This window comes from Seriola aureovittata, chromosome 10 (genome assembly GCF_021018895.1).
Source record: "Seriola aureovittata isolate HTS-2021-v1 ecotype China chromosome 10, ASM2101889v1, whole genome shotgun sequence".
Classification (NCBI taxonomy): Eukaryota; Metazoa; Chordata; class Actinopteri; order Carangiformes; family Carangidae; genus Seriola; species Seriola aureovittata.
In genome coordinates, this window is record NC_079373.1 from 24,342,764 (window position 1) to 24,357,621 (window position 14,858).

A 14,858-nucleotide genomic window follows, 5' to 3' on the forward strand; every position below is an offset into this window, starting at 1 on the left:
GGGTGGGCGAAAGAACGAGATAGAGTGAAGGAAGGGAGAGAGAGAGAGAGAGAGAGAGAGAGAAAGAGAAATTGAGAACATCCATGCGCGGGAGTGGGAAGACACAAAAAAAAAAAAAAAATCCTCATCACCAGGCTACTCACTGCCTTTACAATGACTGTTTATCCCACTTTTCTGAGAGCCAATTATCTGCTCCCGCATGAGTCATGGAGATCATTTAGACTGGTGGCGTTCGCCGAGCATCGGCAGAGCTTCCTCGCGATACGCACTCAGTGAGAAGGACTGAGCGCGGAGATGCGTTTACGTGCTTTAGGCAGGTGAGTGTGCTGATTTTTCTTTTCTCATGACGGTGCTGCTGCGAGAGGTGACGCTTCCTGCCTCCACTTTCCAGCAGTTCCATTCGTTCTCTCTGCATGCTGCTCCGTGTGCGTGCGTGCGTGCGTGCGTGTTTGTGTGTGTGTTTTTTTTTTTCCACGCTTCTTGGAGGAATATCTGTCTCCCCTCAGGCAGCACGCTGCTTCTCTCCTCCCTTTCAAATTAAACCCCCCCCCCCCACCCCACAACCCCCCCCCCCTCTCTGTCCCTATCGCGTGCTGTCCTCTGCTTCCTCCTCTTCCATCTCTCTGTTCCTCTGCCACTGACGGTGAGACATGTTACCGTGTCCGATCCGCACAAAATAACTCATTTCAGCCGCACAGTGCTCTCCATCCTGCAGCAGTTAACCCGCTGAGCCAGGCTGCAGTGAGCAGTGTTTACCTCTTTGATGATCCAACTTTCAGAGTCTCACCAGTCGCTGCTGCTCTGTTCATCACACCAATTAATGTGTCTCATAATTAGTCCGACATGTCGCCCTTTGAAAAATGGCAGGAGGCGTAAATACTAAACCATGTCAATCGGTCATGTTTGTGTTTTCGCTTCAGCGAGGTGTTGCCACGTCCTCGCAGCTCTTATCTCCCTCACTCGCACTTCCATCGGCTTATTTCACACAGTGAGAACTTTATTTCACTTTTTTTTTTTTTTTTCTTTTAGGAAAACAACTCCCAGCTCGGTGCAGAGGTTACCGAGCAGGTAAACCTCAGCTGTCCCGTCTGAGCGCTTTAGCGATTGCAGTGAATCGCCGGCCCGGGCCCCGCTTGGCTCTATTTCATACCATTGTCTGCTCACGGTGATTAACTGCCCGCGCTTGTGGCTCGGGTGATTTCTGCTTTGTGTTGAGAGCTCGGCCGCAGCCGGAGGACGGGACTGAGTGTGACTGGGGGGGGGGGGGGGGGGTGGTGCCAGGATTGGAGGGTCAGCTGATCGGCTCTGAGGTGCGGGAGATTTATGACCCCCCCAGAACAAAGCTGTGTCTGCTGAGGGACCATAAACCATAAATCAGGGAGAAGTGGGTCAGATTGGGTCAGTGCTCATCTGCTCGCTGCAGATCTGTTCTCTCTTTTCCTAAAGGTGCTTTTCTTTTTTTTTTTTTCTCTTTTCACACCTGACTCTGACACCATAACTGACTTTTCCACTCATTTCTCCGCTCTCATTTCCATCACTTATTTTTTTCTGTGCCGTTGAACTCAGCGATATTCAGCTGTCAGTCAAGTTTGCTAATGAATTCTTGTTTTCTATTTTAAAATGTCATTAGCTTCTCTAAGTGAATCACCCCCTAATCCTTTTATTATCTCCAGTTATGTTAACACTGTTGGCCTTTAGTCTCTGCTCATCTTAATCATCCTAATTATATAATGTTTGTCTTTTTCAAGAGGCTGATGAGAATGAAATGGCATGTTTCATTCTGGCAGCAACTTGTAAACCAGGCGTGGAAACTTGATTCTGATGCTGGTTTGACTGGTTTTGTCTCCCTCAGGGCAATCGAAGGACGAGCAGTGAGGTTTAGCTATAGACATGCATTACATTACAATGATTCAGCTGGCATCTGCACGCTGAAAGTGGGCTAAAGAAATTCTTTATGAACTGTTGTGTAAGCCTGATATTTAGCAAAAAACATGCACAGGCATGCGGCAGACTGTAGGCTTTACTGTAAAGGCAGTGGGCGACGGGTATGGGAATAGCAATGAATAAATTGAAGCTGTGTTTTCGAAGTTCAGACAGCTTGAGTAGGGAGATAAATAATCTCTGCCAGGAAGGATGGATCTTAATTTATTTGTGTCTCTATTGTTGCACAAAGAGGCACTGCACACTGCTGCTGGAAATCAAACAGATGCAAATGCTGTGGCTGTGGAATGGAAATGACTGCGAAACATCACAAGTCTCTCAGTATGACTGCCATAACAGCAGGGATTTGTACTTGTGTTTACGACAACACTGATAATATTTTCTCCCATTTTAGGGTGAGCAGGAATTAAGCGTGAGAGCGAAGCGTGCCGCGTTAATGTTTTCCCCCCTTTTATTATGCTAATACCTCACAGGTTTACAGTGTGTTAGCTATGTATGGAATTGTCATATGCATGTATATGTATTGTCAGCAGAGAAAAAAGTCCCCCAAAAGAAATTTCAATTAAATACTTCCCAAACACCTTCATGGATATTATATGCTTCTTATTATGGGAAGTGAAAAATTCTGCAGCTTGAAAAAAGGCAAAAAAAATGACCTTTTCTGAGCTAAATGTTAATTCATACACAGTGTAAACATGGCCTGCACGGCAACTGGAGTCATCCCAGACGGTTTTGCCTGCAGTTTGTGGCTTTTCACACATTGAGTTTGCATGTCGTCCTCAGCCACCCAGAGTCATTATGCTGAAGTTGTGTCGCTACGACGGCTCTCGCTGTCAATGTCGCCGTAATGGTGTTACAATCAAGTCTGCAGGGTTTGGGTCTTATTGTTACATTCGTTTTTGGACGTGACTCGGGACTTTACTGGGAAGCTGTTGTTTAGCTGATTAATATGATTCCCACGTGCAGCAGTTTATTGTCAGTATTATATGGTAATGTACAGCATAAAGCCGCAGCGATTTTATGACCATCTTAACAATGGAGAGTAAATGAGGAAAAACATAATGGTGTAACATATGTACTTGGAAATTTGTCATTGTTAATATGAACTCTGTGAAAAGCTAATTTGGCTCGAACCTGTCCAACATATTTAGACCTTAATTCTCACTTTGTTTGGCTATTTTACATATTACTGGGTGAGAATTTGACCAAACTAAATGAACTTCTCTGAAGCCAAGAGAAGAAGCTGATATATTTGAGTTTATTCAGTGAAGTTTGAAAGGCCAACTGGAAGAGTTTTTTTAATCATTCAGCTAAAATGAAAACATGTTAAACCTGAGATAATGAAGAGGTTTCTTTTCTCTGCAGGACAACTGATGTCATTTTAATTTTTTCAGGCACACATAATGATCATGGCACAGCTTGGACAATATATAATTAAAATCTATCCTTAATTGATTCCTGTGGATTACAGAGGACTTCCAGGATTCTGCAGAACGCTGCTCTGCACCTTTAGCTCGTCTCTGGAGAGAATCCGCTGCGCTTTTGAAGTAAAATGTTTCATTGTGCTTTGAATTCAACATCAGGCGTGCATCTGTTTTATGGGTTTAACTCATCGACATCATCGAGCATGATAATTTCTCCCCAGACAGCCTCGAACGAGCCATAATGTCATATGCAGCGAATTGATGGTTTAATGCTTAGTGGGGAATAAATCAATGTGCCATACAGAGTGAGATTTAAAAAATTACAGCGCAGAACAGGGCTGCCAGAAGTCACTTATCTTCAAGGATTTTTAGATATTTTTGGACACATTACAGCCGTGCATTTCTAAAAGGACATTACTGTACATTGGTGATGAGTGGCTGATGAATGGAATTTGCTTTAATCACAATTTGTCCTCAGCTGAAGGAATCAGATTGACAGGTCAGATATAATGCATGGCGCTGGGCTTTAATAACCCATATAGGAATATGAAGATAAGAAAAAACGGCCATCAAAGCCTCATTTCAGCGCAGCGTACAACAATCAAGCTCTGACACGCCGCCGTATTTTATTGTAAAGCATGACCCCTGACATTCAAACACGGAGTGAAAAGACATGAGCTAAAGAACAGAGCGCAGCACGGTCTCATCTTTAGGATCCTACAGACTGTAAACTACTAGATGGTTAAAATATTTAAATAAAAAGCAGCAGTCAAGACATTTCAATTCCATAATGGTTTTCTAGTATCTGTATTCATCAAAATGTTGCAAATGAATAAAAGAATCAAACAAATGCTCATGTCAATAAATTGTAATACTGTAATAATTTCATCACAATATGATTTTTCTAAATGTCAAAAACAACGGCGTTAAATGATTGCAGAAGTTTGTATTTCACCAGGCTAAAGCTCAAATGTGGCTGTAAAGTCTAGACTCACATAGTGATTGTCCATATCGACCAGAAACATATTAAAGGTCCCATATATTACACTTTTCTGGTGTGTTTCATTCGTGTTTATATCCATAAGAAGATATATTTGTGGTTTTAAGACCCAAAACTCATCTCAATGTAGTTTTACATCTCTTCTCTCAAGCTTATCTAGTAACTCTGGCTCACTGACCTGTTACTAATCAGAAGAGATGAGGCTCCGAGCCTCTCTTCTGATTGGCTGACTGTTTTGTGAGCGAATAAAAAAAAATGTAGCAGTTCTCAGGTAAACACTGAGAGAAACCAAATACTGCAAGGTTTGATGGTTTGTCCAGGTGGGCGGGGCTTGGGGCATGACTGCTTTGTTGTGACATCACAAAGTTACATAAGTCATGACGGCTGGTTTAAAGGCTCAGTTTCTGAATACAGGCTGTGTGCATTTCTCTGTGGACTGAGGCTTTGATACTTTCACAGTATTAATATAGAAGCTAGACCTGCTTTATGATCAAAGAAGACACGGACATCTACCTTTACACAATATGGGACCTTTAAGATATTTTATTGAATCCTTGAATCTTTTTTTTTTGTCTGACTTGTTGTCCTCTTTGTGATTTGTAGCTGACATACTGCAGTGAGCCTGGGCATAGGAAGCCTAAGACCTACAGATCTTAATGGAATGCAGCCAGATAAATTATTAATGTCAAGGTGAGAATGAAAGAATGCAACACACACACACACATACACACACACGTACATTTCTTTCCCATCACTATCTTGTCATTGGTCCTTTTACAAATGCAGGTATTTTCTGTTGGCAGCCAAACTGTAGCGTCTTTGGCTCAATGAAACCTCAAACTGTAATGTTGAGGGAAAGTTCAACATTTTGGGAAATAAACTTTTCTTTTTTTTTTGTTGCTTTTATGCCGAGAGTTGGGTGAGAAGATTGATGCCGCTCTCGTGTCTGTGTGCTAAATATAAAGCGACCAACCAGAATGACTCCAAAGTTCAAATTCCACCTACCAGCACCTGTAAAGCTCACAGCTGAAACACATTATGTCTCGTTTGTTTAATTTGTGGAAGAATTAATCTGTGAGAACACGTCTCTACGACAGCAGCACTAGGTGTAGCTGTGTCCGCCTTCCAGTCTTTATGCTAAGCTGCTGGCAGTAGCTTCACAGACACCAGAGTGGGATCAATTTTGTCATCTAACTCTCAGCAATAAAGCCAATAACCTTATTTTCCAAAATGTCAAAGTGTTTCTTATTTACCTGTTCTCACCCATATTTTCAGCTTTTGACCTGCAGCAGCAGTAGATCATTCATCTTTAGGCTGCTGCCTCCCTTAATACTGTAATGCACTATATCACATTTATGTGTTTTGAAAGGTGTTTGTCATGTCAAATGACAGGGTCTTTTTGGTTACTTGTTCAGAAATGTAATTCATCGGCTTCACACCCACACATTCATTCATTTTCCTGGGGATTACATATGAGTTATGTCCAAGAACGGGCGAAATACACCCGATGCCACGGATTGGAAAATGTGTATCTGAGTTTCAACAACTTCCTTTTGCAAAATTCTGCACTGCCAGAGACACATCCGTAAATGAAATGCACAACTTTCACAATAAAGCATCATCAAGGTCTAAAGTATTTATCACCAAGTTTGAGGTGGCTGTGGTCAACCTACTAGGAGGAGTTCTTCAAATTGTAAATCGCTATGAGCGTAACTGAATATTAGCATGTAGAAGTCTTCAGGCCGTGACTTCCACCAAAGATATAAAGTTTGGGGCAGTTCGGACAATGTGTGTTTGAGCTATAACAACTTCCTGTTTGATAGCGAGACAGTGAAATTCGCAGCGCAGTGCAGATTATGAAGCGTCACTAGTTTGCAAACAAAACATTGCGTACTTCGTATTTACAGAAAAACAGCCACATCAAAGTTCTGACTGAACAACTTGTTTCAACTGAAGAAATGATCAATTTTAATTTTGTATTTGAAAACGGGAGTTCCCAAAAGCGTGACACAACTTTCTGTCAAGCTGAAGCAACAAAAGCAGGTTTCCGGCCTCCTCTGATAGGACACAACACAGCAGGCAACAAACCAAACAAGAAAGTCTGTGATCAACACTAAACATGCAAAAAAGAAGAAGAAAAAAAAAAAAAAACTAGGAAAAATGTTCCCGTCTGAAAATAACCAGAATCAGAAACAGCCGCAGTGCAGAGGATGTTCCAACTTTTCATTTCACATTGGTAAAGTTTGAATGTCATCCTCTGAAGTCTGAAGCTAATGCAAGTCAAAGTCTTCATTTGGGTTTTTGCAGAATTATTTTAATTAAGTGATGTTGTAATGTTATTGGCCAAGAGGCTTTCCACTGTGCCAGACTCTAACAGTAATGAGCAGAGATGTAGCCTAAATTTGCATTTTGCTCACTGCAGAACTTAAAGCAAATTACACCTCTCTATCTGCCAAATTCTGGTCTGGTGACGAAATAAATACTTTCTCTCTTCTTGAGTAATGCCGCTTTTCGACACTGTTAAAATAACAGTTAACGCCAGCCTTTCAGAAGTAATACATTTCTAACAAAAAAAGCTTTTCTCTCTCTATTGATTAGCCGTTCATCCCTCCTTTGTGTTGGAGTCTGTGTTTGACTGTTGGATGTCACTGTGGCTGAACCTGGTTAACTGCAGCTCAGTCTGAGTGTCGGGAATGAGCTGCACTCAGCATTACCCTGTTGCAGTGTGACTTGTGTATGACTCCATCAGGAAACATCCTTCTTCCAGAATATACATTCGCTGTATCAAAGAAGGATGCAACCAAACACTAAAGCTGTATCTGATTCTGCTGCAGAACTGAAGTATACATGTAGTTATATTGATAACCACCCCTTGCCTTTTGCTATTTGGGATGTTTTTGTGATAAGAGTTTAATTGAAAAATATTTAAATTTATTAAAAAAGTTAATGAAAACCGCACTTTTCATATGACATTCCACTAAACCAGCAAGTCATTGGTGCAATGACAAGATCCCTCACTGGCTTCCCACACTTGAACACAGCGGGATTGGATTTGAGAGGAAATGCATAATGTATTTTGTGCCTATTTGGGTTGTTCTTTCCCAATGAAGAGGAAGTGCGGTGCAGCATGAATCAACTTCTGGATGTGTGGAGACATAAAACGTGTGAAAAATCTGTAAAAACAAGCCTGCTCCTTTCAAACCATCTGGATATTCTTCGGTTAAAAATGTGTCACATTCAAGTGCATCATATTAAAAACAAACGAGGCTTGTTTTTCAGTAAACATTATATTCACAAAGTTCAGTCGTGGTATTTTGGAAGTACTATTTGTGGATCAGTGGGAGTCAATTATACACTCCGTTGTTATGGTCTCACTTTCCAAAGTCTGTTTTATTTTCAGGGTTTGTAATGAGTTAAAGCTCAGACCTTGTGCCACTGTTGACCAGCAGCACTAATGAGTCATGATGAAGCCAACACACTTTTCCTTGGATGTGTATCAACTCCGCTGGTTGTACATGCGGGGGTCACACTGCAGCGTTGGCTACCCCCCCCCCCCCCGTTGCCTTTGTGCCCTATGTGGGATAGTGTGAGCAGGTAGAGACAGAGCAGCAGAATGAATGCGCGGCAGAGGCAGCAGCGAGGTGGACCAGAGAGATTAGCTGGGAAATTGACACTGACAAATCTCATACATTAAGGCTTCCTGGGAGGCAGCTATCGGTAGAAGAGGCGGCAGGTACCATATCCCATAAATGGCACTGGGTTTCCTTAATACTCTGCTTGCAGCACGTTGGAAAGCTGAACCACCCCGTCGTCCGCGGCACCAGCGATAAGAAAGCCAGGTGTGCTCGTCGACATTTCATTTGACTAATGTGTTTACAGCTAGAATAATGAATAGAGTGAGGAAGATGAGAGTAATTAATTTGAGCTGTTCTAGCTAAGTAACAAAGCAAATACAGGCAAAACTGTTTCATTTCCCTTTGGAACTGGAGCTTTTTCCCTCCCCCCCCTTCGCGCCTGTTTTAATGAGATAAAGCCAGGCTTCTTTGATAAGGAGTCCTAGTTACTTTTGTTAGTAGCCTAGTAGCCTTTTGATCTGAGGGTGTTTGCTCACATTTTCTTTATGAAAACGAAGGACAAAGCCTGCATGCAGCATTACAATGCATTTCCCATTTTTCGAGTGTCCACAAAGCCTAAAAATATGACTATCTAATTATTTCAGAAAAACCGCAATTCATATTTTCCTTTACACCAAACAAAATGTAACCACCAGATTCTCAATTTTGTCTTAAATAAGTGTCATTAAGGCTGAATTTAGAGCATCCTCACTCTGTAAACCTTTTGAGAGTTGCAGCTATGTCGAACATTTTTCAGTGTCCTGAGAGTAAAGAGTCTAATTACCAAACATAAACAACTCTGTGGCCTTTGCAGCCGCGCCACTTGATGTTTCCCGAGTGTTATTCCCAGCGACTTAACCTCGCTCAAGAGGTTCACGGTGTGTTCCTTCTATCTTTATTTATTTTGGACAGTGAAGTTGTTCTCCTGAAAAAGGGATCGGTGCCCTTGCTGTTGCCTAGCAACAAAGTGAGTCCGTGGGACTTAGCACCTTAGCAGGATCTCTCTCTCGGACTACCTTGAAACTTGCCCTCTTTTTTAGACGTGCGGGGAAAGTTTCATGCGGGTGTCCGTCATTATTCATGACTGTCCTTCATGGAAAACGGCACTTCATACAGTTTGGGCAAATCAGCATGTCAGAATATGTGTGTATATTTGTGCACTGGTTATATTCACTAAGGCTCATATATTCAAAGTCACTCTTGCAATATTAATGTAGAGGTTTTGTTCTATAGCAACTGTAACGACTGTACAAAAATATTGTACAGAAGCGTCTCGGGAAAAGCAGCTTCACACGGACCATTTTTCACTCAGAGTGGTGAATTAATCAGACTTTATATTTTTGGTGGATCATAAAGGAGACAAGCTGTTAAATATTCATGGCGCGTTGTGTTCTTAAAATAAGGCTCATTAGCACTCCCAGCCTCTTTTCAAGTTCCGCCTTTCTCTTGTCACTCTCAAAAGAGCATCACAAACATGTTATTCATCTCTCACCATCTCCGCACTCAAATTGGGTTAGAATATTACAGCGAACAATGTCTTTTATTTTGAAGTCAGTCTGATGCTAATGCTATTAGATTTTAATTCCTGTTCAAGTACCCATAAGACTATTGATTGAATCAGTTTAAGTGTTGTAAAAAAAAATGTTGGTGCTGTAATAATAGAATTGATTTCTTGAAATAGTGGGAACATATGCTCTTAACAGGATTACAAATGTTACTTCCTTGCGAAAACAAATAGGTACGGGCAGCACAGGGGCCCCGAGGTGAGACTTTGAACCTGGCTGGCTGGGTTCTTCCTTTGTGGAGCTGCATAATCTCCCTGTGTCCATGTGGCTTCCTCTGGGTGCAGGGTAGTTGACCTATCTCTGAATGTGTTTTCTGTTCTGTCTGTGTTAGTTGTGTGATCGGCTGCCAACCTGTTCAGGGTGTAACCTGCTGCAGTGCGTGCTAGGATGGGCTCCAGCCCCCACAAGGTACATCCATGCATCCCTGCACAAGATAAAAAAAGCTGTGGGAAATGGATGGAAATATTAACGATGGATTGATTCGACTCACATCCAGGGTAGTGTGCACTCCGGTCCTCTTCATAGCCTCTTGACATAATGACTGGATGGTCCTTCCGTGATGCTGGGCCCTAAAAATACAGTAGATTTAGGGAGGAACAGTAGCGACTATGTTTTCGGTTAATCGTTACTATAGTTATCAATTAACACAGTTCATCTTTCGATTCATTTAATTTTGCAGTCTGCAAAATAATGAACAATTCCCAACACAAGTTCAACGAGCCCAACATGATGTATTCAAATCACTTGTTTTTGTCTAAAGATATTCCATTCACAACGGTATAAACTGGACATTTTTGCTCGATAAATGACTGGAATGTCTAATAAAGTAGTTTCTGTCAATCAGCTTCTCTTTTAATTACCTAATTACCCTTCACTGCTCATGGGAAGCAATCAGTTTGATTGCTTTTGCAGTTTGAAAAGGCCAAAATGTGAGCTCAGACTCAACCTTACCCACATATCCCAGTGTTCTTTTTCGTCCAGCTAAGATAGAAAAAAATAAACAATGAAAAAGTCATCAGCAGTTTTATACATTCATACATTTTCATTATGTCCCCGGCACAAATAGATCATTCAGAGCAAACAACAGCTTTGATAGTTCCCGTGTCTATTTTACTGCAGTTGCACAGAGAGACACACTTTAGAAAAGCTCTTAATGAAAATACATTGGGAAGTTTCAATAGTGAATATAGGATGGAAATTGTGTATTCTTGCATTTGTGTCTTTCACGTCATTCTTCAGCAGTGTAATGTGAATTAGCACTTTATTGAATATAAAGTCTTTAATTAAAAAAATTCTCTGTAATAGGTAAGTGGATAATAACTATTCATTAGTGTGTAAATGCTTAATAATCCATCTGTTGCATACAGTGCAAATTGTAAAGATCCAGTTTTGTATCATTACGAGCAGCTTCAGCATTTTACACACACACACACACACACACACACACACACACACACACGGCACTTGCGTTTTTAATAAGTCATTTCTGCAGGAGGGAGCTTCACCTCACTTACAGGCTTGGTCCACCCATAGGCAACCTATTAACATCCACTTTATCAAGGCTTTCATATTTCATGACCTAGTTCATCAAACTTTAATGCAGTCCTGGTTCTACACGTTTGTGTTTTTAGTGCAAAGTCATGTCTGAATTGAAAGCGTTACCTATAAGTCTCTCGCTGGAATCTTTACCACAGCTCCAGAAGGGAAATTATAGACGTATTCTTTAGCCAGGTTATTTATGACCTCTACCCATGCACGTTCCCTATGGCTATCCAAAAGATCTTGGATGGATTGTGGCGTGCGAGTGGACGTCATTAGCGGTGCAAAATGGTTTCACTGAGCCAAAAACCTGCTGAAAGCAGACGATGGGCCAAACGCCAGTGCTCTCTCTCTCTCTCACTCTCTCTGCGGACGTGGCATTCAGGCTGCTGTGCCACACTAAAGTATGTCTAGGGTAATGCGCTGCCCTCAGATTGCTCGAGTCCTGCTGAGCCTGTGGGACGCACGATTAGCCTGTGGCCAGACCTGATATGCGGTGACCAGAGCCAAGCACCGATAGATGAATAGAAAGAAGAGGCGAGGAGGAGATTGGGAGGGAAGAGGATAGGCCGAATACAGAGATGTGTGTCCATAACGTGCAGGGAACGGTGTTGGTATTAGCTTACGAGCTAAAACTGAACGCAGGAGCCATTGAATTATTGGAACCTAGCTCCTGAGAGGGCTCCGCTGTGAATGAAAAGATTTTAAAAAAATGTGTGTGTGTGTGTGTGTGTGTGTGTGGGGGGGGGGGGGGACGACGACTCTGAATGCAGCAATCATTATGAAAAACCAAAATGGCAGGCAAGGGCGATGAACAAAGCGTTTTCAGAATTACTGAGTATACCTCTGGTATTTTCAATTCCACCTCAGGTCAATGTGCCACATTTAAATGGTTTTTCTATGGTAAAAAAAGCAAGAATTGGTACGGAGCCTGCTAGCTAAATCTGCAGACTGCTGCTCTTGGATTGTTCTGCCTGCATTCAGTTTGCCTTCTGATATCACTCACTATTTTTTTTTTTTTTGGTTTAAAACCTTTTTGCAAAAGAACAAAGAAAGAAACACCTCATTTGGGATTAAACACTCAAACAAAAGCTCGGTCTCCAAACTACGGTCAACAGTAGAGCCGTAGGCTGTGCCCTCTGATGACATCACATATTGTAGTCTTGGTTATTTTGTTATCAAGTCCAGGGAGAGTTGCTCATGTCTTCAAGTATTGGCTGAAGCGAGTCCAAAGGAAAAACGTGTGAGTCAGAAATCCAGTTGTATCTGCTCATGCTGGCTGAGCCTTTGCAGGTTTTCGAGGAGGGAGAAATGTGTGTTAAAGTCAGTGCTGTCCTAACGGCTCAATAGTGTGACAGCTGAACATGGTTCATGAATGTTCCCTATGTTAAACTGTGTATGTTGTGTGCGGTCTAGAACATCAGAGCTACTGGTAATGAAGACTAGTGTTGATTCTCTTAGCACGTGGTCGATCTCTCATTCTCGTCTGTGGGGTTGCAACTTTTACTAGCAATTAATCCCTTAATCTCTTTTGAAGAATCATTTTGCCTATAATGAGTCAGACAATAGAGAAAAATACCCATCACATAGTTTCCAAACCCTACGGTCACATTTGAAGTTGCTTGTTTTATCAAAAAAAACAACTTTGCATTTGATAATCAAGCATTTGGCTTTAATGATTATTACTTATTATTACTAAACTGACTTTTTGTTGTTTCAACACTCGTTGTCTATATTAATAACAGAATAATATAACTCATTTTGTTTTTGTTTCTTAGCTCAGATTTTACTTGGTGTGTCTCAATGATATATGATTTGATATAAAGAGTATCACAAGTCCAGGCAGAAAGAGGGTGGTGGTTATTAACAAAAATGTAAATGACAATAATCTTCTTAGGTAACCACAGGTGAGCTAGCTACTAGCGCGATACAAAGCTGGCTAGCTACTAGCGCGATACAAAGCTGGCTAGCTGCTAGCGCGATACAAAGCTGGCTAGCTGCTAGCGCGATGCATAGCTTCCAATGATAAATTGAAAATAACAAACAAAAACATTAATTTAAGAGTCATCTGTTACAGCTGCAAATCATAATTCATCTGTGGATACCTGCGGCCGCCCTCTCACGAGTTGAAAGTGCCCATTGCCCAGTCACTCACTGCTTAGCGGACCTGATCAAGCTCACCTGTTTCCCCAATAAGACCGACTCCTTTTACCAGTTCATGAACTTGTGCATCAAAACAAAAAAAAATCCACAAGTTAAACAAATCTGTGTGTCGGTATGATGTAACCCGGATGATAAAGATGAACTGACACGTGAACTTGAAACATTGGTCATAATTTAACAATGTAAGATAAAAGAAAAATTCTTTTGCTGTATGTTTTGCTTCTGTCTTGTATGTAAGTTGCACTTTTTTGCATAATTTCATTCTCATAGTCTCAAACTTGGGGTTAGAGCCCCTGTAGTAATTTGTGTCAAGTTAAGGTGTTGGTCATTTTCATAGTCAGTTCTGCATGGGACTTTTTTCTTGTCGTCGGCTTTGATGAAAGTCGGCTCCTGTGTAGACATGACCCTTTTAACACTGCAATCTTGATTTAATTCCCTGCCATATTTCTCACTGTCAGTACGCAGCCTGTGGTATGTTTGTGTTATCATCACAACATCCCTCTGTAGGCTTTACCCATAAATATCATTTACGGGCTGTATACACAATGAGGCAGACAGGACACACACACACACACACACACACACACACACAAAAAGTTCCCATAGGGACTGAAGAGAATAGCAGTTAAATGATCTGGCCTCCCCCAGGACAAGGCAGCATTCAATCACAGAAGACAGTCCAGCCCCGAGGACTACAGACAAACATATCACATTATTGAGAGGAATAAGGTGAAATACATAGGGCTTCACAAACAAGGTTTACACTGCTCCCGTGACACCCTCCTTCCTCTGTTGTCACCCATTAATTATCAATGTGGACTCATAACATGGTTGATTACTGCCTTAAATTGTCTTTGCAGCCACGGATCCACACACATTTTCACAGGGAAATTATGAACTCAATGAAAAGTGTGACAATCATGATGATTGATGGTGTTTGTTTTATCAGACTCTGTTCATTTGCTCTGGGCATGGGCAGGGTCCTTGGAGAGGGCCATCATTGTGATGGCTGCAGTGTGTACACATCCTGTGACTCACAGTTCCCGGAAGCACTGTAGCATTTTTGAAAAAGGGGGAAAAAAACACAAGGCAATATAATGAAAAATCATTAAACCTTGGAACAGAGGCTCTGAAACAGATGTTGTTTTGCCTCCATTTTTGTGCAGCAGACCATTTAAACGTCATATTTAGTTTTGTACAGAAAACAAAACCTGCAGATTGCACCAACTAATATCTTTCATTTCCTCACTAAGCCTTATCAACGTCTTTTATGACTCCAGAGTTTCAAAATAAAAGTTCTATTAACTGACCAGCTGCTCTGGCACATCTTTCTGTGCCACTGACCACCACCTTCTGAGTGCCTCCTCACGCCTCATTGCCGTCTGGTGGTCCACAGTGCGGTGACTGGAGCGCCACTTTCTCCTCATCCACACATCCACCTGTGGGGTGATTGAAACAAGAGTGAGCTCTTGTCAGGGCTTCGGCCACCATGTAATTGAATTCTACCTTGTTTCACAGAGTGCAACAAAGCATGGCACTGGATAGAGGGTAAATATACTCAGCACTTAGAGACAAACCTGGGCCGCGACTGCTCAACAACAAACAGAAGCAC

At 41.6% G+C, this 14,858-nt stretch overlaps 1 protein-coding gene across 6 annotated transcripts in view; it reads left to right on the plus strand.

The window, feature by feature from the left end:
• Nucleotides 1–14,858, plus strand: part of mgat4c (mgat4 family member C) — a 122,604-nt gene that overhangs the window by 13,250 nt on the left and 94,496 nt on the right. For 2 of the 6 annotated variants that reach the window (XM_056388209.1, XM_056388213.1), the window contains exon 1: nt 55–317. The exons of 2 other annotated variants lie outside the window; for them this stretch is intronic. The gene's annotated coding sequence lies outside the window, so the exon portion shown is untranslated. Of the gene's footprint in view, nt 1–54; nt 318–4,968; nt 5,056–14,858 lie in introns of those variants that run through there. 2 more of the 6 variants (XM_056388210.1, XM_056388211.1) reach the window with 2 other exon arrangements.